General features: G+C 37.4%; 1 protein-coding gene across 3 annotated transcripts in view; it reads left to right on the forward strand.

Moving 5' to 3' along the window:
• Positions 1–24,063, forward strand: part of FGF14 (fibroblast growth factor 14) — a 411,789-nt gene that overhangs the window by 221,451 nt on the left and 166,275 nt on the right. Inside the window, exon 2 of one of the 3 annotated variants that reach the window (XM_064440622.1) lies at positions 9,274–9,313. The exons of the other annotated variants lie outside the window; for them this stretch is intronic. The gene's annotated coding sequence lies outside the window, so the exon portion shown is untranslated. The remainder of the gene's footprint in view (positions 1–9,273; positions 9,314–24,063) is intronic. 3 annotated transcript variants of the gene reach the window in all.

Raw genomic sequence — 24,063 nt, forward strand, 5'->3', positions numbered from 1 at the left:
AGTGCTTAAATCAAGAGAATGTGCTGAGGCTGTGGCCTGTTGTGCAAGCTATTGATTAAGCTGAAATACTGATTGGAAAAAAATCTAGGTGATTTATCATTTAAATTTGCATTTGAGTATAACAATTAAATCCCTAAAATCTGGATACAATTTTTTTCATAACTGGTCTGCTGCCTTTCGATTTTCTTAATAATTACATGCTAATAGTGATGATACATACTGAATATCCATCCATGTGATGAGTTGTAATGTGAACCTACAGCAACCTATATCCTAGTATAACTTCTTGTATATGTGTAAGTACAGAAGAGGTTCCTTTGAATCAGCTGGGGGGGTGGTGGTGGTGGTGAGATGAGGCATGTAAGATGTTAGCTAAAATTCTCAGCTGTTCACTAATGATATTACTCCTCTTCTAAGCTGAAGTGCTGGGTGTGGTGCGCCTTCATGTTACAAAAATTAATTCCCAGTTCCTATGGATGTGTACACAACTAGTTGACTACAAACAGATGACTCAGAGAAGAAGTGTTCATTTGTATTTATTTGCACAATATTTATCTATTTTGTTTTTAATCACCTTTAAACTGGAAGACATTTGACTTCTAGTGTTTTTAGCTAAAATAATCCATCTTTTGAGATGCAATTGTTAAAACAGAACTAGTGATGTTATTTTCTAAACCATGTAAGATTCTCAGAGGTTTCTTTAAATTGATCTCCAACAACTCATGTTATCTTGAGAAGTGCTGAGAGTCCTTCAGACTTTGCAGGGAGCTCTTCAGATTGCAGGGCCTGACTCCCTGAGCTAAGAAATGCATATCCTCTTCCAGGCAGCGCTTAGTTCTGCTTCCCTTGAACTGCATGGCAGTGTCTTTGTTCAGGGATTAATTTTCCCCTCTGGTGATTGCATAATGCTGGATTAAAACCAATTTTGTGATGTGGTCATAATATTCCAAAACATTCTTGGGATAACATCAGAAACCTGAACATCTGAGCAGAGTAATGGATTTTTCCCTGGCTGATGGACTATCAGTCACCTACAGAAATTTGAAGGAGGCTGTGGGTTGTGTGGCCTGGGATTTCCCTGGCTGTCAGCTGTAGAGAGGTCAGGAATGGAGATTACTGTCATCCTTAAAAGATCTATGTCCTCTGATCCTCAGAGGAAACTCCACAAAGAGAATGGGAGGAGGCACTGCTGGCTTCAGAAACTCGTGACGAGCAGTGACAGGTCCCACCTCCTATACTACTGCATGTCATCTGGCTGGCTGTTAGTGTCCCTGGTATATAAATACCGTTCATACATGAGAAATAAGAGAGAAAGGACATACCATACATGCTGGACTCTGCCACTCCCAGGTGTTTACAGATGTTGCTTGTTGCCTAATGATGGGCAGGTTTAGGGGGAGCAGTGTTACAAGGCAGGGAGGATGACATACATCTTGGGGTTCATTTGTGGGAATATGGATAGCCTGCCTGTAGGCAGTTTTGCAGCAGCAAGTCTATGATGTGTTTGATTACTATGTTGAATGATATGAAATAAAATTTTTGTTGTGTTTTCCTTATTTGTCAAAAATTTTTGGGACTCTTTGAGACTGAGATCCATTCAAAACTTTTTCTTAATGCTAGACCTGAGACCTGTGAGAAATTCAGTAGTGGGATGTGAAGCCAGACTAAATTGTATTGTTTTGAAGGACAGGTGGTTAGGAAATTAAGCTTTTCAATCAGTCTAGGGTAATAAAGCTTTTAACCTAGATGAGTCTTTTGTTGTACATATTAGGAACTATCATGTTTTATTCACTTGGTAAATATACTTTCTTTTTTTAGTATCTCTGAGTACATTGACACGAGCAGATTCTTGCCTTGTATCTTAATTTTATTATGTCTTATACTGTCCTTCCTTATTATTTCACAAAAGTCAAGAAGTTGTGTAGCAGGCTGTATCTTTTTCCACTTAACATGTTTGCAGACCTGGACATCATGCTGGAAAATGTATTTAAAGTTCAAACTAAGTCCAGTACCATTAAGGTATTTTTCAGTTGGCATGGAAGAAGATTGGGTTTCCCAAACTAGATTTTTCTTCTTCTAAAACACCAGCAAGAAACTCCAGTCTTATCTAGCTACCAAAATAAGGCATCGGCTTTTTTTTGAAGATGCTAAATATGTCAGTTGCTAAGCATTTTGGAAAATCTTTTTTAGGTACCTGAGTGGAAGCTGGGCAATTAGAAAAATCATCTACAAAGCATTTCTTAACGTCCCTTTCTGAGGCTGGCATGTAGAGGAGATAGCTCAGTATTCATTTATTCACTCCTCGGAGAGTTATAGCAGGACCAAGTGAATGTGCACAAATCTAGTCTCTAATCACTAGTCTTATGTAGCAAGTTACAACAACTTAAGAAGGATGAGTCATACTAACTGTAAAAAGAAGGGGCTTTAAAGGGTAGAAGAGACAGGCAGGCACTTCATTTTTCATGGAGTGTGCAGTTCGTTTTTCTTTCCTTTTGAGCCTATTCCTGAGATTTTTCAGACTTTTTAAAAAATAAATAGGTTAGGAAATAAACAAGGCATTTGTCATTCTATACAATGTGCTGGACCCATAATAATTGCTGATGCAAGATAGGTACCGCTCAACAGCCATTGGATATGCAGACTGGACAAAGTGCCAGCCCTGGATTCAAGCTGTTACAGCCCAACATAACATGTTCTTGTTGCTATAGCACATAATAGTCTTTGAAGAAGAAGTTAATAAGCAATGCACTGACCCCTCAGCACTTCTACAACTGATGTTAGTCAGCTTAGGTCCTATTCTAATGCTTGGGGGGGATACAAGTTTTGAAAACAACCCAGTTGTTACATGTCAGAGTGAGTTATCATAGCATATAAAAAGACCTCAGTATTCAAATGCAGTTCTACAACCTTAGGCATTTAAATACTGTGTCTAAACACACAGATATATTGTATAATTTTTATAGGTTCTGGAAACTATTTTAGGCAGTCAGAACAGTATGCTGTTGAGACCTACAGAAATACCAAGATTTCTAGAAAGATGTTGAAGTGTCATTTCTTCACCTGCAGTCTACTTACTGTGTGGATGTTTCCTTCATGTATTTCTTCTTCTTAGGACTAATTATACTCTCTTAAAATCTATTTTCAGCTCTTTTAAATGTCTGCTTCCCTCCTCTGTTAATTATCGTCTATTTTCATTTCTTTTGATGTCAGTCTCCCCCCCCCCCCCTTCTCTTATTCTGCTGTCTCCAATCCTTTTCCACCTCTCCAGAATGTTCTTTTTCTCTCCTCCAATTGTGCTTCCTGACTGCTCACATGGGGATTCACCTGTGTAGTTGAGATTCACACTTTCTCTTCCAGGTTAGATATCTTGTCATCACCCCTCTCGACTTTTATGTAAAACCTGCATGTAGCACTGTATCTTCTCATCACATGTTCCTGCTTTTCTGTTTTATAAATGCTTTTTCATCTGTTTTCTAAAGTCTTTCATGATGGTCGTTGTGTGCTATTCACTGAAGTTCGGAGGTATCAGATTTGCACTTAGATTGCTGATTTACATTAGAAAGCGTATCGTTCATTGTGTATTCTCAAACAAAAAAAGTATATTTCTGTGTCCAGCAACTCAAAATATTACAGATAAATGGCTTTATCTTGAGGCAGAATTAAAGAAGCAAGTAGTCTTTTCAAAGAAATGATGGACAAATAGCCACAACAGTATAGCTTTGCACAGAGATGATATAGTTAGACCTGTTACTTATACTGCAGTAGTACCGCACAGGCCCATTTATAGCCCAGAAACCCACTGTGTGCTGTAAAAACTGAGAGCTAACTTGCTTCACATGCTCTAGCTTTCATATAAGTGAGAAATTACATCCTTCCTCAAGGAAGCATCTCTCTTAAATGTGTCAGTGCAGCAACTATAACAGAGGTCAGTTGTAATATGATGTTATTCTAGTATTTCTTGGATAAGCCTGGTAGAGTAGTACAAATAACTTCTACTTTCCTGAGATCCTGGTGTTCCCTGCAGTCCCCATCGTCATATCCCATCAGACCTGCACTTAACTACAGTGTTTATATCCTAGGGAATTCATGCTCTTCTTTCCTTCCCCAAGGCACCTTGAACGTAATTGTCTTTGTGTGCAAATGGCTTAAAATAATAAACATGGCATTGTCAAACTGCAATTGTTTATGAAGCAAACTTGGGATAGCAAAAGGTGCTGATTTATAAATAAAATAAACTAATTTAATTATATGGCTGCATTTTTACAGCTGGTATTTGCTTGACGCGTTACCTGTCTACAGTACAGTGAGTGATTAACTGTTGTGACTAGAGAATAATTATTCATTATATTGCAATTTGTGAGCTGTTATGTGCATATCTAATAACTTCAGTTGTACTATGTAGGCTCTTGGGCCAGAGGATGTTAGTTACCTTTCCAAACAATTATGAAATGTCTATAGCGCACTGTACGCACCAGTATGTGCATTTATAGTGAGCTATCTAGTATATAAGCCTAACTGGCCTAGATGATAAATCCCTGGTCTAGAATCTTTTCACCATTATTTTCATTATGAGGATTACAGTTACAAATAAAACAGGTTCTAGAGAAACAAAGTTGTGTGGTCTTGTGAAGGTCGTTTGCATGCCCATCTGAAATGCGTGAAAAATGTCTGCTATCCTTCATTTAATAAATGCTACCATTATTGTAGATTTGTACTTTTTCACTTTTTTGACCAGTATCTGTATAGGAGTAAAGGCCTGAAAACTGCAATCCGTACTGTCATCTAGTAGGTAGTTTATTCCCTTTTTCCTTCCTTCCTTTCTTCCACCTCCGGCATCTAAGATGTAGTTGTTGGGTGGTGATAGCAATACTACTCTCTATGCTCATCTTTCAGAGATAGCTGAGCCTCGCCTAAAAAAATTTTGTCCTATTTTTGAGATTTCATCTTAATTTTATTTTCATATGTCCTTTCTTCTCTTAGCCCAAGAAATAACTTTCTAAACAACAAGCAATATAGTTCCACCAATTCGAAAGGAGGAAATAGAAAATTTAATAATGGAAGGTATAAACAATCCAGTTGCATGCTACCTTAGTCCACTGGCTCTCTTAACACTTGTGCTTCTGAGCCCAAGCCTTTTGCTTCCAAAGGGCAATGGGGTGTTCAGGCAAGAGGTATACGGTTTTTTGTACATGCCTTAAAGATAGCTGGGGAGGGGGGGAAATCGTATTCAAACTTTTGCCAACGTTATTGGCCCATGTGTCACAGGTTGCCTCTGTTTCTTGGAGAAGTGGGAAAATTATATTTTACTAGCTCTGAGCACTGCATGTTGTCATACAAATACCCAACATCACTGCCACCCTGGCACAGCACAATCGGTTAGTTGTAGCTCTGTCATTTCCTTGGTCTACTTCTTAGTGCCCCAGGGTTCATTGGCTGGGTTTTTTTTCCCTCTTTTCCCCTTTTTTTAATCAGGTGTGTGTCTTCTGCTTGAGCTCATGCTAAAATGCAGGCCGCAGATATAGCTGGGCATAGTCCCTTTTCAGAATTTTGGGACAAATTTCTATTTCTGCTTTTTTATTGTTAAATCATTAGATGATCCCTCCATAGCCTTTTTTTTTTAAGTCCTTGTATATTCCTTGGCTTTTTTTCTTTTTATTTTCCCCCAAGTATTCTGGCAGCTGATGTGTTCTTTACAGTAAAGCTGTCCTTCATCTCCTCTGCTCAATAGATCATCTTTTTGTAACTGTTATTGTTATTTAGTCATCCTCTTTTTTAATAGTCGTTCACTCTGTACTCTTTCTTCTGTGTACATTCACTGCTTGCTAAACAGAGCATGTTCCAGCTAGAAAAGGCTGTCCCTTTTGCAGAAATAGGATATTTTCTTTTTGTTTCTGCACTGCCTGACTCTGATGCAGCTTTATGTCTGTCTCCTGCTCAAGCCAGTGGGACGTGTGGTTCAAACAATATTTATATGGATACAAAGCTTTACCAAAAAACCAATTGTTTTGCAGATCAGTAGGAGAGCTCCCAAGTGGGATAGTTTTCTTCTGAGAAGAAAAAATCTTTCTAGCAATTTTGAGTTGAATTTACAAGAACCTTTGGGATATGAGATTTACCACTAAAAAAAAAAAGGCCAATTCAGATTTTGATTTAGTACAGTGTTTCAACAGGTTATATCTTTTCTATCAGAAAACCACCACTCCCCATAAAGCTTCTGCAACTTCAGTAGAGCTGGTTGGGATCAAACCTTTATTTCTGTAGGAGAAAGAATGATAAAAAGTTCTGTATTTCTTTTCAGTAAAAATATGTTTAACTAAAATCAGTGCTTTGGTGATTTTTGTCAAAGAACAAATTTTGCACTGTAGGAATTGCTTGTATATTTTTTTTGCAAACTCTTCATTCTAAAGGATCTTCCAGGCACCACAACTGAATGACATCTCTTACTGTACTCTCTGTGGGTTTCATGGCCATTAATGTGTTTTTGGTGAGAAAATCATATGTATTATTTGGAATGAAGATGACTGAAGGCAGAGTTTATTGGCCTAAGAGCATTACACTTGTGTTACCAGTACTGTACAGGGAGATTTGGGCCTCCTTCAGTATTCTGTACTATGTACACTGTGCAGGCTTTACTCCATTTAATCTGGGCAGGCACCATGTATCTGACAGCAAACTGCATTTAATGATGATGTAATCTGACTGCTAGGTCTATTAGGATATTCCTGCTTAATAAAAAGTGTATGAAGGAGGGGAGTCTGAACTTGTGTGGGAAATCCAAGCCTGCTACCCTCTGTCTTCAGTGGCTGATGTGTATAAGCAAAACTTGGCTGGAGTTCAAGGTGGCTGTACAGTCAAAAACAGGCTCCACTGCCAAAAAGCCAGAAATGTGGCCCCATGCTGCACAATCTCAATCTGGTTATACTCCTTGTTGGAATTTCTACCTAAGATCCCTTCTCTTCTGGAAAACATTTCTGTGGGTACAACAGCAGAGGTGCTGTGTACTCTGGATCTGCAGCAAGATGCTGACTTTGAGCCTGCTTGAAGGCTCTGGTTCAGGTAATCCAGCCATGAATGGCATATTTAGGAAGCCAGAGGTTGCTGGGTATCATGGGAGCTGTACCACTTGCCAGTGTGTAGTAGCTATGTGTTCCAGTTTGCCTTGTCCTCCCTGACCCACTGGGTCATCTGGTGGTGCTGCATTCTCTTGTGACTTGTGGGTTTTCAGTTTTCTTGGCCATCATCAGCCAGTATCTTCTCTTTACTTACTAAAAATAGAAGTTTACAAAGCATTTTGTAGCTACAGCAAGGCAAATAGGTAATTTATTTTGCTTTCAGTGTATTTTAATTGCTCTGTTCCCTGGGAATGACAGAACATTTCTATTTTCTCAGTTTCTCTGAGTTTATTTCTTTTTATATATTAAGTTATTTGATCTTCAACCTGCCTTCAAAGTTTACTTCTGTTGGGTTTGCTCTTGGCAAAAAATTACCTATGGAAGATGAATATTTATTTTGAGTGAGTCTTTTCTTGGATTTTGCTTCTTCCCTCACGCTGCTGTTCCCTCTTGCTCTGTCTACTCCCGGTGACTTAATTCAAAAGGAGTTGAAGAATTTTAACCTTCATATATTCAAACCTTTGCATCTGGTGTAGATAAAGATTTTATAAAGATCTTTTTATTTAAAAAAAAATCACTCTTTATAGTTTGCAAACTTCCCAATACTGTAGTAATTATTCCAAAATGTACAGCTTAATTACATTTCAGTTCCAATAGTTTACTGAATGAACTGTAGGTCCTCTGTAAACTGATACAAAGGAGTGATTTATGTTTTTCTCAAGAGCAGCTCTTTATAATCCAGAACAAGCAGTTACAAGAAACATGTGCTTAAGGTGTCAGAAAACTACATTTCTAAAGCTTGTCCCATTGTAAAATTTGACCAGTTAATGCACGAGTATCTAACTCCCCCTTTCCTACTTTTGGCTAAGCTGCCTACTTATACTTTGAGATTTAAATGTGTGTAGAAATAGTGACATTGCCTCCTCCAGCAAGGTATGTATTTCAACAAACATTCTTTCAATCTTCTTGAACTTATCTGCAACCACCTTTGACCGACTCTCTGTTTAGTAGTAATTGCATCATATTTGTCTTATAACTACAATATCAGTTTCTCTTTATATTTTTAAACATTGAAGCTGTTTTACATCTATTGAGGTCTCTTATTTTAGGATAGTTTTGTTATGAAGTGATCTCTGAAGTTATTGGGTGTTAATTCCCCTTTCCATCAAAAACCATCAAAACCCACTTCTCAGGGTTCAAGAAGTTTCTGTACTTGGTGTATTCAAGATACAACTTGCCAGACAATAAGGAAAGGATAGTCTGTATTTCAAAACCTGAATATTCCAAATTTTTCTCTGTGAGTCTTTTTGAGCCCTCTCATTTACTTCTACACAAACACCCATTGGAGTCAGACTTCATTATTTTTCTGAACCGACTGCTTCCAGATGAAGTTATTTGTGTAGTGTATGTGTTTTCCCTTAAGTTTTCAGCATTGTATTTGAATCTCTATACCCCTTGGTTTTCTTAGGAGCCAAGAGATGTACTTGAATCTTCCCTGACCTAGACCACACTTACATGAAGAGTTTTATTCTATGAGAAAGGAAGTTTTCAGTGATTCTTGTGCATTGCATAGTGCTGTGAAGATACTCCACTGAGTACAGAAAAAAATTAGATGTCTCCCTGTTCATGAGCAGTATATTGGAAGCCTTTTAATCTTGTAGACCAAAGGACTGAGGCAGCAATGCCTGCTATATACAAAGCTGAGATACAGTTCTTGCCACTATTGTTACCAACAAGACTTATTGCTTAATCTGGATGATTTTGATTGAAGAGTTCCTCTCCTCAGGCTGGAGATTAAGAGGGGCCTATCTCCCAGTTTCATTTCTTACCACTTCTGCTTGTTGTATGGAATCTTGTTTTGTAGGATGGGAGGAGACAGGACAGCCAAAAGTGTAAAATTTTGTACTGGTAATTGTGTTTGTTATAGTCTTGTTTTCTGCCACCCTATCTTCCTCCCTCTTTCCCCTTTTTACTTTATACTGACTTTCTCTATACTAGTATATTTCCTAATTCTACAAATTTTTTCCTACTTTTTTAAAGACTACAAGAGGGAGAAAGGGTGGAAGTTTACTGTATGTAATACCCCTGTGATTGACAGTCTTTTTACCTCCTGCTTCCTAGTAGGTAGATAACACTTGCTGTATGGGATCTTGTTTTGTAGGGTGGAAGAAGAGGGAGGACTACAACAAACACAAATAGTGGTATGTAATTTTCCCTTTCTCCTTTGTCTCTCCCTACTTACCAGTCTTAACACAGAATGTGCTCAATCATATGATGATGCCTTGTACTGCTATTTGATGCTTTTTATAAAAACACATCTTCCCAGTTTTTGTTAGTTAATTGCCTGAAGCATTTAAAAAAAGAATACGAATGAAATATGAACGACACAGAGCTAGTGGGTCCGATTGTGCTCACTCTTGGCCACAATGTGACTGAACTTAAACTGAGCAGCTTCTATATCCCATTGCAACATTTGAACTCCTCTAGTCATCCATTATCTTTTAAAATATTTAACAGGCTACTGTATGTGGGATTTTGGAGAAAACAGCTGTGATGGGGAAAGGGTAATTATCCTTCTATTTAAAATAAAATTGACTACATGCATTGAGCGTGCTATCTTTTTGAGAAGTTAATACTGTAGAGCTAATAGAGAACTGCCTGATTTTCTGGGTCAAGTTTCATCAAAATATTGTAAACTTAAATTCTAGTTGCAGAATCTTAATTAGTTTGAATGGCACAGGGAGATGGTACCCAGCCTTGTGTAACACAGAGTTTCTGGAGATCAGAAGGATTTTTCTCATAATATGAAGGGGAAAATTGCTGTTAGACAGAGGAGTTGTATTATTTCTAAGGGTAGGCCAGCACTTTAAAAAGTACTGAGTTGTGTAGTGTTTGAACATTTCACTCAAAACCACAGAAGTTGTTCAAAAGTTTTTGTCATTTGGGTTTTTTATGTCATAAGGATCACACTTCTGCCCTCTTGTTAGAATGGTACAAATTGGCAGTGTTTATCAGGCAGATATATAAAGCATCATAGCTGCAGCACAAAGATTATGGAAAAATGCTTTGCTTTACTGAATTCAGTTATCAAGAGGAATAGAGAAAAGCAAATGATGTGTCAAAAGCTTGTTTCAAGAACGATATCATCTTCATTAGACCAATTTTTCTTAGTGTTGTTCTGGGTTGTTGGTTCACCGTTGACTGAGGAGGAACATGTCCGCCCAGTGAATCATTCCTAGTTTCTATGACACCCCTAAGATCTGCATAGTACAGCTACAGCAAAAAACAAGTCACATTTTCAAGTTCTGAATAGCTGTGATAATTATGAAGCAAAAGCTGCATTTGTATTTGCCATGATGATTGGAAAGCTTTTCCATTTCAGTTAAAAACAGGAGCAAAACCCAGTAAATCCTCAACAGAGTAGTGAACCTGCACTCATCTTGGTAAGAGCACATTAGGGATCAGATCCTATGCGTTAACTGATCTGCACAGATTGTGTGTCAAGAAAGTAAATGGAAAAGGTAGAATAAACTTTATCTGTTTGTTACTCAGTAAAATAGAATCTTTTCTTTTTCCTGTGAAGAGAAGAACCTGTTATAATGGATTACTTTAATCCTCAGCATGCCATTGTTGTTTATGGGCTGACATGATGCCTATGGTCAGGATAATTCTTTTCCTTCTACTGTGAAACTGGAAGCAAAGGGGGTTTGGATGATCTGTCTGTACTTGGTTCATTTAAAAGGAATTTCAGCCATTCGGTGGAGAGATTCTTCCCAGACTAGGATAAAACCTAAATTCACATTGTCAACACAGAGCAAAATTACTCCGTCATGCTGGAAAATGAGTCCCCAAAGTGTGTTTTATTTAAATAATAACTACGTGTTGTGGAAAAATATGAAGCAAAATGATAGAGAACTAATTATGATGTAGAAGTTTTGTACTGTTGGCATTTGGAAAAAAAGTTAATTGCTTTTATTCTGAGGTTCATAACATTACCATTAATTTTCATGATAACTTTATTGCGTAGACAACACATATTGAATGGAGCTGTCTGTTTGATAGAAAGTGCATGGGCTACTAAGATGTCAAGAAAAATGGCACTTTAAAAGTTTCAAAAGCAGGTATAATTACTGTGGATTAAGTTTTACTTGAGTGGGATGCAGAGGGGTTGCTTTTCTTTTTTTCTTTTTAGTGTGAATGTTATTTGTCTGCATAAGCATCACAAAACCTATGGATATGATAGGCGCCTTCTCCCCATGCAGCCTAGAAGGTCGTCCACTTTGATTTCAAGAGTTGTTCTTGGCCTATAGTGGAGTGGCCACCACCTCCGGGTTATACTGGTACATATTATCTTTATCTCGGTACTGTGGATGAAAGATATTTTAATGGGAATGGGTGTTGAATTGTGACTCTTTCACTAGTTGGAGCGGAGAGGAACAGTGGAACCTGGGGACTCACAGAGTCCTTGCTACCTCTGCAGCACCTAGAAATCCTGGTTAGGAACAAGGACCCCATTATCCGTTTTGGCTGAATGCTGAATGTAAAATATATGGTGCAGCGTGTTGGTCATATTTGCCGTGTTTCCTGCAAACAAAGTTTGCACTAACCCTCCTAATGTGATGAAGTAGATACTTAGCAATTTGCTAAGACTATAACAAAATTTTGTAAGCAAAATTTTCCTATGGACAAAAGTGGATATATAGTAGCAGGTGTGGGGGTGTATTTTCTGCCATTTGCTAGATTTTGGTAATTTTTCTGTTATAATTAATATAAGGCAACCCTTAAGAATACCGAAGGGTAGAGTTTTAGAATGGATATTTAAAGCATTAAGTTTAATATAATTTTAAAAAGTCACATTCTGGTTCTTCAGTCATATTGAATTTTTACAATGTAAATTAGAAAGATGGCATGGCTTGAATTGCCTCAGTACCTGAAAACTGCCCTTCAGGTGTAAGAAACCAGATTAATAGTAGTTCTATGTTTATGCCTTTTATTTTGCAGCTGGGTATACTTTTGGCTGGCTTTTCTTTGACACGTAGCTTATAATTTTCTTGTTTTAGCCTAAATATGTTTATTTTACCATGAATGGAATGATTGTTGCCTTTAAAATAATTTCTGGTGTCCTCTGTTTTTGATCTTTTAGCCTATAATTATTATAACAAGTTTATAAATATGCTTATTGATTTATTTCTGCCTCTTTCGAGCTATTTATAACTCTCATTAGCAGTAGTAAGAGAGGAGATTTCTCTTGTTAAACACTGAGATGCGATTCTGGAGGTACTGTGAAGAGAAAATTGTTAGTCATGGACTTGATGTCCAAACAAAATGGATGTCAGCCAAAGAGAAGCAGCAGCCTTCTTATGCATCTGCTTCCCAGGGAAGGAGAATTACCGAAATATTGTCTTTTCTCAGGCTGAGGTGAGGCAAAGCTGTAGTGCATATACAATGAAACCCAAATCATTCTACAATTCTTTGAATCTATGAAAATAATTCCAGTCTAATGTTGCTCAAAAAAAAATATCATGTCTTCATGCCATCGCTTCCTTCATGTTACAGCACCACTGACTGGTGAAGCTATGTCTGACCTCCGCAGTATTGCTGGAGATGAGTGACAAGCAAGGTGATGAATCATCCCATCTCCCTTTAGCCTCACTAAGGTGCTAGCAATGACTGTGGGCTACCTATTCAGGCTCAGTAGAGACTGGCCTCATCAGAAGCTGATCCTTCCAACCGTCTGAGTAGAGTTAGATACCTCTCTCATGGCTGAACTGCGGTAAATTTTTACTTTCTCATCTCAGCGCAAGAAATTTGAAGCTGTGAGAGTTCTGCTGGTTTTGTTCATGTGACAGTTTGATAACATCTTCTGCATTGTAAATAGGTGTATTAAATTTTCTCTCTAAAGGAGAATGGGAGAAGCAACGTTTCTTATTTCAAAAGGTGACTTTTGTCTCAGTGAAAAGAACTACACCCTTTACAACAGTTTATCACATAAAGAGGGATTAATTATTTCAACAAAATTAGATTTCTTTATCTTATAAAGAAGAAAAGAAAAACATTGGGCTTCATCCTTTTGTCTAAGGAACCTCATGCTATCATTGGGTTTTCTGGTCAGGAAATTGGTAATGGTCTTCCTCAGAGGCTATCTAACCTTTCCAACGTTGTCTTACACATGCTAACCTCCTGTAAAAAAATAAAACTAGACATTTAATAGAGAATTTTCTCCTCGGTCCTTTTGTAAAAGAATTTATCTTATATTTAATAGATTTGTAGCATATTTCTTCAATAAGCATAAAAAATAAATACTAGTCCATTGTGAAGGAGGGGAAGCTTGCAGTAATATTAAAACCCCCAGATCTGGTAAAATTGCTCTTTGGGAGGTGTGTTGAGACCCCAAGCCTAAAAGATGCTGAATTGTCAAAGATAACCAGACATTTAGTAATTTCTCTGAGGTAACTAAAGTTCTCACTGACGAATATGACTTATTTGATACTGAATGGAATAGGACTCATTACTCTGGGTTTTTTTTTCAGATTCTTTCTCAAGTGTTCATGTTAAATATGCTCATTTTATAATATCTGTTCTACAAAGCATTCAAACCCTAGAGAATCATCCTAGAAATTGAAAGTCACTGCAGTCTCTCAACTCTCCCATTGTGACCATCAATACATTTCTTCCATCGATATGTTTCTTGTCAAGTTACGTGCTGCTCTCTCCATTGTTTCCAAATGCCAGCCTAAGCTGCTACTGTCAACGGCTTCTTTTTTTTTCTGAAAACATTTACTTTCAGGGGAAAAAAAAAAACACTCTGAGGTAGACATTTGTCTGTATACGAACACACATATAAAGCAAATTTTTGTATCTATAGGAGTCTGTCTTATATATTCATTGCACAGAGCAGAACAGCACTCTCTGGTCTTATGCTCTGGACCTGTAGAGGAAGAAATCAACAGTGGCACATGCTAGGATGAGTGATCTGGAAAAAAGTGGTCCCATGTTTATGTCTGGTCTATATTCTTCATGTACACCAAAGATGTAAATAAATATGTATAAAATCTATCTTAAGCTTTATCATCAGTTCAAAACCAGAAGGATTATTTGGCTGGTTTTATGTCATTTTGAGAAAAAAGTCTAACACATGAATCATTTATCAGTCAAGTGACTCTTAATAACCAGATATGCGAAATAGAACCATGGCCAAAGGAATCTAATTTAATTAATATTTAGTGGCACTTATATTCTAACTAAAAAAATAATGCTTATTTTATACCTGTGACAGTTATACTCTTTTCTGCTTTAGAGCAGAATTCAGAAGAGTTACTGAAATGTCAAAATGTAGACAGGAGGGAGGCCCATGATTGAGAGGAGTATTACTTCTATATCTGTCCGACTGGCCTCATTGATAGTACCTATTTGATACTTTGCTGTTCTTCTGAGTTTTTACCTTATTTATTTGACCTAATAACTGTGATTACATTATTTCTATTTGACCCACTCAGTAGGGAATGTTAAACGTGTTTATTAAGTGTGTTAGAGTCAAATGATTTACCATGGAAACCGAAGGTTTCCCAGTCTTCATGTGATATTCTTGGAACCTGTCCTATTAATAATGGAGTTCATTTTGCCATCTGCTTAATACCACTGATTTTCTGTGAAGCAAAGGAGGTGAGATGGATTACGGGGTTTTGAAAACATCACTCCTTGAAAAAGTTTGAAAAATAAACCTTCTCTGTCAAAGGCAAGAGGACAACTGATAAGGTTTGTGACTCAAACATTTTTTAAACTGCTGCTTATGCCCTTCATTAAGATATCAAAATCACATGACTGAATTTACAGAGGTTCTGACCGGGACTCTGCAAGTCAATAGGAGCTGGGGCAGTCAGCCCTCTAAAAATAAATGGCCTGATTTTTATACTTTGGAGGAATTTTCACTCAGGCAAGAAAATTGTCACTGCCAGATGGTGATAGAAGCATTACTACAGCATGGGGACGTTAACAAAGATGCACTCAGCAAAGCAAATTGTTACCATAGTTACAGGATGCTAAGCATTTGCAAATAAATAAATAAATAAATAAAATTAGACTGTATTATTTAGACACTCAATGGCAAAAAAAAAAAAAATGTGGATGATTTTTCCTGTTTGAAATGGATGTGTTTTTTCTACAGTCTGCTTAAAACTTTGTTACAACACTCTCTTGCTGACTAGGTGCATTTCTTTCTACCTAAATACCCTTATCAGCTCTATTTATATTTTCTCTAGAACAAATCCTTGTACTCACTCCCTTTCCTTTCTCCATTCTTACGGCATATCTGTACAACTGAACGGAGCATAACAGTCCATAGGATTTGTAAACATCCTTTAGGCTTTGATAGAAGGATATGAGAAACAGCAAAATTAACATTGGCGGTGTAACAGCTCTTGCGCATCCTTAGCCAGTGACTGGCCTCCCACTGTGTTAGTTACAACACAGAGGGAGTTTCATGGAAATGTGGCTACATTAAAGGGTCTCAGATTTGGTGTTAGTCACCATAAAGTGGGACAAATGAAGTCTCAGAGGATGGAAGGGTTTCCAGTACACAGGAATGTTAAAGCAAGTGTACTTTAATACAGGAAGCAGTAGTAATGTGCTTGTTAGCTACAGGGCCGAAGGTAACATCTTTACTGTTGGGGGTGCGCTGTGGAAGTTGTGTTTTTTCTTAACATCTTGTAAAAGTTGTTTGAGCCACACTGAAATTTGCAGAACATTTACAAAGCAACATATTTACATGGAGCAGGGAAAGGGAGGGAAAAGCAGAGGAAGAGGAGAAGGCTGCTTGGATATTTCCCTCTTCTTTTGCTAGAAGTAATCATCAGATACCTCTTATTTAAACAAAAATTGTGACCTACTAAATCAACACAGAAAAGGTTAAGGCCAATCTAACAGGAGTTTAAAGGTGAGAGATTCCTCATCTTTACAAAGGAGAGAAAGCGGAGCTTCTCTTGGCTCCGTGAAGCCATTTTTTCTGTGTGTTTGAAAATAATGTCCTGACAAAGTCCTGGAAACACAGAGAGATGGCACAAAGTGGTTCTGGAACTAGTTTGACAGCGTGTTGGTTTATGTAGGAATTGTGGCAATTCTGTTGCTGTTGGGACCAAATAATTTTCTCTTTAAAGTATGCACCACCAACCTGAACATATGGAATATTGGTGTTGCTCCCATAGCTGGGCTCTTCTTCCTGCAGGATCACACTGTGTGTTGTATCGGCACCATCTGCCACTATTTTAAATATTTAAATATTTAGATTAATGGTCTAACACTAATCCAATGTCTTAAACTATTAATTGCTCTAGATCTGTAGAAAGGGAGACAAAGAGAAACTGATTTCCTCCAGGAGAAGTTATCTAATACGATTTTTCACTTAAAATATTTTGTAGATTGGGGCCAAATGCACTAATGCAGTTCAAGTAAGCGAAGTATTCAGATGTGAATAATCCATGAATATACATAACAAATCATACTTAATTACATTTTGATGTCTGGATAGAAGCCAGCATGTTTTGTCAAGTCTCATGGGGAAACTGCACAGACTATTTATGCATCATTTCGTAAATTGTTTTACCACCATGCTTCATTCTGTTCTTCAAGCATATTTTAAAGCTGACATCACTTGTTAAGACCAGCATCATATTAAAGGGGAAACACAAATTTCAGTATAAAAGCACCAAAGTATATTCCAGTGAAACTTTTTCACTCAGTCCATCTGAAAATTTTTCACATCTTGGATGTGTTTTTTTCTTTCAATGTAATAAATTTCATCCATTAAGAGCCTGTAGCTATTTAATGTAATTTAATTTGTTGTCTTAGGTAGTCTTAGAAGCAACCTCTAGCCTTCTTTATAAAACGGTATGTATTAAATTTGCTAATCATTTTACATTTGTGGAATATCAGCATCATATCTTGAGAGAATGTGGTGCCTAACTGTTATAATGTTATTAGCATTTAATAATCATAATACATAGTCGTCCTGAAGGAAAGATTTGTATTCTGTCTTGTGTGAACCTACATACACACCTTTTAAAATGTATAATGCAGTTCCTTAATGGTAAACAAACCTATTCTAGCTTTTCTACTTACTCCTGTCACTATTTGGGATGCAGCCTTCAAAAATTCGACCTTTAATTGCTTTCTTACTTAACTCTTTGTCTTCTTTATGATAGTAACTGTCTCATTTTCTGTGGTTCCACAAATAGACAAAGCTAAAGACTTCAATTAAATTTCCAGCTAGATTGAGAGCAAAATCCAGAGGAACCAAGGAAAATAAAAAATTTTAAATATGTTTAAGATTATGATAGACAAACTGGATTGTTACTTTAGCCATTTACTAAATGCATTTATGTGATGTAGGAATGTGTGAGCATACATTTGTCTTTGTCTAAAAATGAGACATTTTCCCAGGCATTCATCTGCATAAATACTTGGTTTATTATGATATGCATATTTAGTCTTATTAAGATAGTGCTTTGGTTTACTAAAAAAACCTATTATTTTCTTACACGTGTAGCTTACTTCACTGCAAGAGGCAACGAATTAATTCTGCTTTAGTTGCCATGCAGGCCTGCAAACCCAAACAAATTAAATAAAGTAAATCTGACTGAACCAAACAAAATATCAGGAGGGATTTGGAAATGGGTGCTAGAATATGACACCAGTATTTTTCTTTTTGATCAATGGTAGTGAATCTGTGCTAACATTAGGTAAATATTGCTGCTGACCCAAACCTGTGTGAAGCCTTGAAGTAGAAGAGGCGGCTCCCTAGGAGTCTTTAGGCATCCATGCCATAAGCAGCACCACCTCTTCAGCCAATTACTTCCTTCTGTGTGCTCATAATCTCCAAAAATGGATGGTTTCTTGGCTGAGGCAGGGTCATCCTTCTGCCTTGAGGTTCTCCTCCTGTTGCAGTTAATGTCGGCAGAGCATTGCTGGCAAGCCTGAACTGTTTATGCCACTTTTCCACTGTCAGTGTTTTTGTGCCTTTCATGAAATAAGTTAATTGTCAGAGCCCGATATCAAATATCTAGGACGTCTTATTTGTGAATCTAATCGGAGAGAGTTTCTTTAGTTCTGCTCTGATGGAAAGTGACCTTTTTTTTTGGTGTTATATACATGATTAAAATAGTTTGCAATGAAAATGAAGTTTCATCCATCACAAATTGCCTCGGTTGAATTGCATTATGTAAATTTATTACTTTAAAAAAACACTTTTGTCACTTCGGAGTAAAGAAAAATTGAAACTGGAAGACAGATGATCAATAATATGTGCATATAGTTCAGGGCCCCAGAAAGTATATGGTCTGCAGGACACTTGTGTCAATAATAGCTTTGGGGTTCTTGGCAACTTTAGTGGCATCAAGCGGGGTGATGGAGGAAGAGGAAGGTGACAAAGCAGGCCTATGTTTCTTTTTTTTTTCTGTGAGCTTAGACTCTTAAGTAATACTAGTAGGTGCCACCGAAATACTTTTTATAGACATTTTTAATTAAAGCAATAGATTTTAATTTGTGTTTTACCTGGCAGTATTCTCATAATTTGTTTCATAAATACCAACTGTTTAATCTTCATTTGCAAGGAATATTCAGCAAAATTGACTTGTTTGTATAAACCCCCCCCAGTTTTGTGGAAGGAATATAGATCAGATAAATGTCTACATTCATATTGAGCTGTTTCTATTGAAAACAAGTACGAAAGAAAATACAGTTTTGTTAAATGTTGAAATTTATGTGACAACTTGTGATGTTTTTATTCCCTACTTTTTTGTTAATGTAAAAACAAGGCATTGCTTTGGGTTTTTTTGTAGTTCTGCTGTAACTGTAGCTGTTCAAACCTTTCATTTGACATCATCAGAATCTTGCTAAGTGTTAGAGGTTTAACCTAAAGTTTTTGTGTGGGTTAGTAGGGCTCGTTCGCTCTCAAAATATGAAACATGGGGTGATAGCCTGGCTGCACTAAGTTTAAAGAGAACTTGCATTTGCCTCACTACAACATTGTGTTAATTTTCTTGTGTCATCAAGCTTATTATATGTACTTATGCTTTCAAAATGTTAGAAAATGGCATTCTCATTCAGTGAGGAGCAATGCATAGAGAGAACTACATCATTAGGAATAACACCTCCTTGGAAACCAGGTCCAGGCTGTAGTCCAAAGAAGCTCTTCTCAGCTTTCACCTAACATTGAGGGGACTGAAATTCTTAGGGGCACTTTTCTTAGCCTAAATAATACCTCAAATTTTGTTTCAATTAATATAAGGAAGCACTTTCTTGTCAACAGGTTGAGGCAACCTGGTAGCAAGCTCCTGGCTAGGGGTGGGTGGGAAATGGGATGGCAGTGCCTCCAGCACCAGAGCCTCGGTGTATAGGACCCATGCAGGAAGAGCTGCTGTCCAAAATGCACTTAAGGCTTTCTCTTGAAAGGAAGGGGAGACAAGAACAGGGCTGAGCTCTGCCAACTGCATAGCAGAGTTTAAACCATTTTAATTCACCTGGGCAGACCTGAGCCCCAAATCCTCTGGGGGTGGTTCTGAGGCATCATACTTGCAGTAGGGTTGCTGGACTCCAAAGGTGAATTACCTCTGACAGTGAAAACAAGGTAGTCTAGATGAGTTAATTTAAAAAAGACTGTTACTTTCTCAAAGATGTGCAAGCAATCTGCTTTTAGGAGACAGGAGCAGACTTTGGACCTTTAGGGAAATTTTTGGTAATCATCAGATCCCCTGAAGAGAAGTATCTTCTTGCAGTGCTCTGGTGGTAGGTGACTCCATCATCATCACGCTCCTGATTCTTAACCATGTGTTTTACAGACAACCTTGCTCCCTGATTTGGGATCCTGGGGACTGTCCCGGGGTTAGACAGGTCTCCCAGTGTTGCTGTGAATAAAGAAGGCATTGAGCAAACCCCTTATTCAGCCAGTGTATTGTTTTGACCCTACTAGCAGATGACTTTGACCTACTAGGTTTTATTACACTTTGTGTTTAGGCTGTGTAAAGGTCCATGGAAATCAGCCTGATATCCCAGGTTTCAGAATTGAGTCCCACTGTGGGTGCCTCTTGTTTGCCAAGCTGACTTTGTTTACATTTGTGTCCAACAGGTTTAAACGTGGGGCAAGATCCAAATATTTAGGCGTCTTATAGCCCAGCGTCACAGAGCCTACAGACGTTGGATTAGTTGAAACATTTAATAGCTTAGGTTTTGGACCTGATGTCTAGTGCTTCATGAAGGATGACAGATTTCTGATGAAAGAGTCAAATATTTCCATTTGTCTTCTCCACATGAAGTTCTTCAGTACAGCAGTTTTCCACTTACATAGTTTCATTAAAGTCAATGTAGTTGCTTGGTGTAGTTACAGCTCAAGATTGCAAACTGTTGCAAGTCTCATGAGTTTTCAAATCCCAGAGACTGCAGGGTGTTTTTATTTTCTTTTTCCTTCCTTCATATTCCTGGAAGGGTTTTTTGTTTGTTTATTTTTAAGAATTTTACTCAGAGGAAGCCAAATACAAGACTGCACTCTTGTGCATGCACCATGCCAGCATCTTCAGTTGTCTCATACAAGTTTCTAGACAATACAATTTGCAATTTTTCCTACCAGACTTTCAGGAAAAAATGCAGTAGATTTCAGTTATTCCATATCTTAAACTGTTAAAATTATTAGGAAGTCAAGGTCCAAGCTCTGTTCAAAACTTTTAAATAAAGACCTTATTAATTTCTTGCTGGAATTTTGGACTGTGTGCTGAGGCAACTGAATAGAAAAAGTGCTTCACTATCAGAGAAGCAGTTTGGTGCTGAGTGTTCTTTAAGATCATCTAATTTACTGATCAGTGACTAAACATGGCCTTTTTTCCTGCTCAAGTCAATCAGGTATTTTGAGCTGAAATGATATATCTTATGGAAAAATCATGGTAGCTTTCTTTTGAAATACCTTTCAAATTAGTGAAATAAAAGTAAGACCAAAAAAAAACAACATACGAATTTCTATTTTTTAAGCAGTATTTAACAAGTTAGAAAGAAAAAACTAGTATTTGAACTTCATATACTTCTGAATGTGTGATGTACTTTACTAGATCAGAAACCTATTTGAAAACAAGTATGGAAAAGCTCTACAGTTGCATTTACTTAGAAAAAATGGAGCTACCTTAGAATATCAGGTCTCCTGCAACATTATCAAGTGAGGTTTGATAATCATAGAGGAAAACCTCTGAGCTAGTATTTTCATTCCTCTTACTGTAGAGTTATATCTCAGACTATTCCCTGATTCAAGTGCATTGGGCAACAGATTTAACTTAATTTTATTCTGAGGCAATTTTCTTCAAATTTCTATATGTATATGTATATGATATACATTTTCTAAGGAAAAGCTTCAATTATTCTCTAAATAATGGTATTTATATACCAAATATAAAACACTTTTCAGCTTAGGAGTTCCGTGATTTGAAGCATCAGTGAGCATGTTTTTGTTGTGCCTTTTAAAGATATTTCACTTTAAATGTATCTGCATTTAGCCTGTCCTAAGGTTTTATTTTTGCTTATAGTGCCCTCACCTGTAACTTAGGGCCAATTGCACACATTAGGCAGTAAAACCGGCAATTTTGTCTTTGAATCTTAGCTGGTGAAATACCTCTCAAAATGTCTTGTTTTGACAGCCAGTAACAGCTACCGTGTTCCAGCTGACTTGTATTAGTTTGTATTAGTTTGTATTACTTGAAACATTACTGTCGTTTTTAGTGTACCCTAAGCACAGTTTAATTTTGTGTCAAACCTCAGTTGCATATTTTTACTCTATAATGGAGACTGCAAACACTAATGAAGCAATTGATTCACACTTCAATTTCAAGTACCGTCCTTAATTTAACCGTTTATCAAGTTGTGGGACACAGCAGATCAAAATAGAAAGCAATTGGGGTGGGAGAAACAAAATCAGTGTAGCTGCTTTTTTGGTGTTTCTTTATTTCTCCTTTCCTCACTTCTGTCATCTGCCCAGGTAAAATCTCTCTCCAAAGTTCACAAGAATGATAAGTACACCTTTCAGTAACGGACTTCATTTAGCAAACTTTTCCGAAACAAACAAGAAAACTGGAAAGGTTTACCAATATAGTCTGGATGTTTCTTGTATTTTGTTTTTTTTTAAGATCACTTAGAACAATTCTCCAAACAGTCATCATTTATATCTGAACACAAAACTAAGTGGATAGGCCTGTAGGATGTGAAACATCTACGGTTTTCTCATTCTCAGGTCATCTTGATTTGGTAAACAGACAAATACAGTGTAGGCTCCCAGTTTAGTACAAGGACACAAGGTGACTGCTGGTAGAGTACAGATATTTTTCTAATGCCAGAGCAGGCGAACGGGGTGCAATAGCTTCTCTTTGACAGGGGAATTTGAATCTGGCAGGATCTTGCAGTACTGAGTTTCTGGGATTCCCTTTCTTTGGGAACTTTTCTTTCTAGAGAGGTCTTCCAGGCTATAGATCTTCAGTGCCTGTGTTGCCAATCAGGCTACAAAAGCAACCAGGGACAGAGTTGTGGAATGTCAGATGAAAATAGAAAAGGCTTGCTTTATTCATTTTAAATGGAAAGCTCATCACATAAAAAGTCAAGATACTGGTCCAATGAGTAATGGTGCAAGATGGGAAGAGGTGCAATGAGGACAGAGCCTGCACACCAACCCTTGGGACTCAAAACATTGATATGCCTGCACAATTTGCGGGAAGCTTTCCTTAGGTATGTCTTCCTGCCAGGAGCTGATTGTAATTTAGGGGTGTTCTTAACGAATTCTTTCTACGAAGCTGAAGCCTATAACCTGTAAATCAAAGCTTGCTCCCTCACATGCCAGTTCATTCTCTTTCCCTCCCTGCCTTCCCTACAAACACACACTTCCATTTATTTCATTCATACTAATCTTAATCTTTCTCTTACAAATCTCTGCCCGGTTAACAGTGGATTGTGTACGCCTTGCTTGCGCCCGGTTAGACACTAGTGGGTTGTGTTTAAGGACAAGTATCTGATCTTCATCCAGATACATTTCAGGGAGATAAATGAGGGGTGGGGGAGAATAGATATGAGGAATTTTGTATGGATTACTGCGCATTGCTTCCTGTCGGCTTTATATATATGTGTGCATATTTACACATGGTTACTCTTCTCCTCTAATACCTTAGTGCCTTGGGCCAGGACCCCACTGTGCTGAGGCTGTTGCAGACAGCCTTCCTGGGTTTGAAAGCCAAAATTAATGGGATGTATGGGATCACAGCCAATCTAAATTTAGTTTTCACCATATGTATTGCACTGTCACAAAAGTAATTTAATTTTTGCCCTTTTTTCTTTGGCTTCTGATTTTAGTTTTGTTCACTTCCCAGTTCTCAAGCATTAGCATTATGGCACAATAGCTGGACAAGGACGAGTGAGGAGATATTTCTTTAAAGACAGCTGTTTTCAATAAATATTTATTTCATGACATTTTATTGAGCTTAAGTTTTCAAAAGGTATCTTTACATCTCTCTTTTGAGCCAGTTTACGTAGGTAACAGTTCCTTTCAATAGCAGGTTGCCTATCTTCCTCAAAACTTGTTCCAATATACAAGGTTTACCATTCTTTTTTTCTCTTTTCAAAACACGAAGCTATTTTAGAAATCATGTATAAGCCTCTGAATACTAATATATGTATGTTTTATTTTGTAAGCATTGGGAATTCGTATGGGTACAACAGATGGAAAAGCGCTCAGTGATTTTTGCTGTCTTGTAATGTGCCTGATACTACAACCTTGGGCAAAGATTTTTGTTTGGCCTTCCGAAAATTAAGATTATCAGCCTTTGCAACTGTTAGAGGTGGATATGTTGAAATACTAAAAGCATTGCCTCTGGAGTTAAGAGCCTGCCTTTGAAAGCCTTGGCCTAGGTTGAGAGGTTGAAAGTTGGGGTGATAAATACAT

This window comes from Phalacrocorax carbo, chromosome 1 (genome assembly GCF_963921805.1).
Source record: "Phalacrocorax carbo chromosome 1, bPhaCar2.1, whole genome shotgun sequence".
In the NCBI taxonomy this organism is placed as follows: domain Eukaryota; kingdom Metazoa; phylum Chordata; class Aves; order Suliformes; family Phalacrocoracidae; genus Phalacrocorax; species Phalacrocorax carbo.